The 4,718-nt window shown below is 42.2% G+C and overlaps 1 long non-coding RNA gene across 1 annotated transcript; it reads right to left on the bottom strand.

The window, feature by feature from the left end:
* Positions 1–225: 225 nt before the first annotated feature.
* Positions 226–4,477, bottom strand: LOC134441766 (uncharacterized). The gene is made up of 4 exons (XR_010033193.1): positions 3,599–4,477; positions 2,533–2,689; positions 2,243–2,401; positions 226–1,506 (listed from the first exon to the last, which is right to left on the bottom strand). It is a non-coding gene; the product is annotated as an uncharacterized LOC134441766 (long non-coding RNA).
* Between the last annotated feature and the right edge of the window lie 241 nt (positions 4,478–4,718).

The following is a 4,718-nucleotide window of genomic DNA, read 5'->3' as shown; positions in this document are numbered from 1 at the left end:
TCAATGTATGTCATGGTTGCAGTCTGGCTTCTCCCGTACCCCCTGGTGATGTTCTTCTTTGTGGCAACATTAGGCCGTAGGGTGACAGCCCTTTTCGTTCAACCTCGCTCCACAGCTTCCGAACAGCAGGTCCCTTAGATGATGAAACGACCAAAGCTATGTTCAACTTACCGTGAAATGTCCGCTTCATGTAATCGTGCACGTAATTAAAACGGTGACATGTTAGTAAGAAATCTTACCCTCTGTAGGGAATGACGATTTTTACGTCACTGGACACCATGTGACCGTTTTAAACCAATCACGTATCCGATTTACGGGGAAAAAGTGGCAAGCCGTTTGAAAAACTGAAAATAATGACAAGCCGTCTGTCTGACCTACCTATAAGAATCTCCCAAAATACCCTTTTGAAGAGGGTATATAATAACAATTATCAAAAATAATACTCGTGCCTACATTTCTGGATTGGGACAAATTCTAAATAAATAATAAATAATGCTTTATTTACTGAACAAAGCATAATTATGCTATTGACATTTCATACTGTGGATTTGAGCAATTAATGGAAACAATTGCAATAAGTAGGCTATAGATAACCCAGGCTATTGATAACCCTCTAAGTGATTGTAACTCCAAACAGTGCTTTGTTTATAGCACCAACAACTATTGTGCAAGTGGATGATAAGGTTACCTTTTCATGTTCACATATAATAACAATTATCAAAAATAATACTCATGCATATATCTCTGGATTGGGATAAGTTCTAAATAAATCATAAACAGTGCTTTATTTACAGCACAAGGCACAATTTTGCAATTGACATTTCATCCTGTGGTTTTGAGCAATTAATGGAAACAATTACAATAAGTAGGCTATAGATAACCCAGGCTATTGATAACCCTCTAAGTGATTGTAACAGTGCTTTGTTTATAGCACCAACAACTATTATGCAAGTGGATGATAAGGTTACCTTTTCATATTCACATTAATAAATGGAAATAATCTAATGATCAATGATAAGGACCATTCAGGTATTCATGTATTCATTTATTCACTAATAACTATACAACAAATAAAAAAATCAAAACAAGTGGCATACACATGAACCAGCATTTTCATGAACTGTGTGAAAGCATCCAGGTACACATCTTTTGCGCATGCCACAGCAAATGACTTCAGTGAGATTGAAGTTTACTGCAGTTGGGGGCCATGGGCATGACATGCCAGGACTGTGACTAAGCAGCCTCTTCAAAAGCAAAGCTGCTGTGTAAAGTGTCCGTGTCTCCTCTGCTGTGGTTGGTTGCTTTGACTTCCTCCTTTCTGTGTCGCTGTCTGTCTGGCTCATTTCGCTGGACTGAGTCGTCTCCGCACCTGATGGTAACAAGTCCAAGACTGCATTCGTCGACAAGTTCTCAGCAAAAACCAGTTCAGATGTGTTGCGTTTGGCGGGGGTGTGGAACACTAGCTGAGGAAAATCACGACTGAGCCTCTTCTTCAATATATCCTGTCTGTAAACACAAATCAACAAAAAAAGAGGCATATCAGTACAAGCATAGTGGGGCTTCATGTAGTCGCTGATATGCAATAGCCACCCTCACACATTAACTCGGAGTGAATAAATAATATTGGTGGAGTTTACTTGCTATGCAACAGATATAATACCAAGTATTCCCAAGGGAAGCACGTACTGTAACGAACATCACACTATCAAGAATACTGCCATCCTCCTTATTTCAAAATATTACAAGTACAGTATGTGCAGATGACAAGCAGAGTGTTAGAGAATAATTTCAGTCAATTTCAACATGCAGTTGTAATGCTCACACTACCCTGGACGTGTCAGTACTAGAGATTTTTTTTTTCTTCTTCTTCAGCCTTTTCCGAGATTCTGGTCATTGTAATGAGGGCAGCGCTTTGTTTACATTTCAAAAAACATTTTTATTTATTCCCAAAAAACATCCAAAAGGTTATACAACATCAGCCGACAACTAGCAAACAGCGACACCCTTTAAATATTTGGAGTAGGCCTATGTTGTAAACAATGTAAACACATGCTGCCCCCATTAGAATAGCTCATATCTCGGAAAGGGCTGAGCCGAAAAATGTGCCATCACCGGGTACTGACAAGTTAAGGGTATGAGCAATACAACAGCATATTGAAATTGACTGAAGTGGTCCTTTAAGTCACATGCGTGAACTTTCCCTTGGATTTGACAAATTCGTAATACACTGACTTGCAATTACCTGTAGGTTGAAGCATCAACACCTTCACTTGACTGCACAAGGGCAATAAAGGCCTTCCTCAGTTGGCTCATCCTCAGCACCTCTTGGTTGATCAGTAGCCTTTAGCGGATTACCCTCTCGCAGAATAACTTGTAGCTCAGGTCAAATGTTGGCCCAATCCTTACAAAAATATAGAAGAAGATGTGTGTTGTGAGAGCTTTCTTTGTGAGATCCATGTTGTGAGAACAAACTGTCTGAATCATAGGACACACATTGTACTGTGTTTCTATATAAAATTAAGATTGACTTACTGTTCTTTCTCTGCTCTGACAGGCTCACTCAAAAACCTTGTGTACTCTCTGTAGCAACTTCTGTGGTACTGCACCTCCAGAGCCACACAGTCTCTGTCCTTGATGTGAATGAGGATGCTCTTGGCTTCCTTTACTTCGGCTGCTTCCTGCAACTTGCCTTGTACAAAAAAAAAGAAAAAAGAATGAATAAATAGACAGGCAAACAATTAGACATTTTTCCTGGTGGAGTGGTATTGTAAAAAAACAAAATGGCGATGGGTGTTGCACCCCCCAAAAAAAGCATTCCGTAGCCTCTTACTGCAGTGCAGATGGGGTTGCCAGCGGGCCTATTCACTATTTGCTGAAAACTACATCATAACAACATTGCTATGACAGTGCAGAGTAACAGATTAAGACATACATATTAAAATTTTGGTGAGAGTAAGGTTATAACATAGGTGCTGTGCTAAGGGGTTAAGCACACAGATCTACAGCACAGCCAGGACACACCTCTTGAGCCTGGTCACTGAGGCTGCCCAGGGACAGAAGCGGAAAAATCCCAAGTGTACAAGTGAGAGAGGGGGGCAGTGGGGGGTAGGGGAATGGCACGGGGGATGGGATGGCAGACCAGACAGGCCATCAGGCTGAGGAGCCACATTTCTGAACAGATATTCAGAGTCATATCAACATCAGGCATGCTTTGACATCCATATAAACATACCCTATCCTATTTAAGACGAAGTGTGATTCATTTAAACATCTAAAACCTAAAACACTGGGGGTACTATAGGCATGGGGATGTTTTGCAGGCTATTGGAATGTAATTTCACACCACACACATAACACATTATGCCAATTCACACGTGCATTCATATTAGAATTAGACAAAAAACAATGATTGTGCAGCAGTGTGGGCTAGATAGTCAGTCAACTTCTACTAACATCTGTGTGTGTGTGTGTGTGTGTGTGTGTGTGTGTGTGTGTGTGTGTGTGTGTGTGTGTGTGTGTGTGTGTGTGTGTGTGTGTGTGATTTGGGGGATGGGATGCATTCGCATAGACTGTGTGGTGGGGGTGAGAGTAATCTTACCTGCGGTTAAAGTCTGTGTTTTCGTTCTCTTTGACGTCTGCCACTCGCGACGATACATTTGCTGTCTTTCTTGCAAATCATGCAGACAGAAGGAAGAACGGGGCCAGAGCTCGTGATGGCCAAGCTTGATCTGGATCGCAGTTTCCTGGTCGGAGTGGTGGTCACATCCGATAAAGCGGAGGTAGCCTGGCTAGTTCGGGGGTCTTGTTGGCCATCTCCCCTCTCTGCCTCTCGCAAGACACGCCGTGTGACTCGTTCAATTTCCCGCTTGTCAATAAACCTCCGGTAGCATGTGGGATGGAGAGCCGCATCCTCGGGAATTTCATCAAACTCCAACTCAATACGCTTAAAATGTTCTGCTACGTCTCTGCACTCACCCTTCAATTCTAGCCGCTGCCGAAAATTTCGATATGTATTCCACCGTATATTGGTGAAATTCTGTGTTTCTTCATGCTTGACCGAAGATATATGCATGTAACACAACTTGCGTTTCGAAGATGTCTTTTTTTGTACATTTTCGGTCGAGACTTCGTCTTCCTCGGTACTCGACCAGCTCCTTCGGTAGCCATGCTACTTCCGTTTACTCCTCATCTCAGCTGACATAGCAGTTAGCTGATTCGTTCCTTCTGATGACGCTTCAACCGTGGCACCTCTCGAGGCGAAAAGTATTATTACGCCGGCCGAATATCTACATACGCCTCGGAGACAGTAGTTCGTCATTACACGTTGCGAATTTGAATAGCCTTGCAGTGCGGACTATTCCGAACAGAGGTTTTAAATCCTCTATATAAGTCTTTCTTTTTTATGAACTGAATGTCTGTTTGTTCGGAGGCTGTGGAGCGAAGTTCGGTTTCTGAAGCACTTTTCGAGGGTCACCTTCCGGCCTACATGGAGGGCCCTCTCCAGGACATCAGTACCTCGTAACGACCAGATTCGCATCAGGAGTATCTTGGGGCTTATTCTGTGTATTTACACCATCTTATTTATACCTTACATCATAGCAATCCTCAGGTCTTTTCGTATAAACTCAATGCTTGCCACTCAGATTCTTATTGGGTTGAATCCCCTATTTGATCTTCTACTTTATGTGCTCATTAGGAAGGACATTTCACAGATGTGG

This window comes from Engraulis encrasicolus, chromosome 24 (assembly GCF_034702125.1).
Source record: "Engraulis encrasicolus isolate BLACKSEA-1 chromosome 24, IST_EnEncr_1.0, whole genome shotgun sequence".
In the NCBI taxonomy this organism is placed as follows: domain Eukaryota; kingdom Metazoa; phylum Chordata; class Actinopteri; order Clupeiformes; family Engraulidae; genus Engraulis; species Engraulis encrasicolus.
Note: the sequence above shows the minus strand (reverse complement) of the source record. Positions and strands in the feature narration are given on the sequence as shown.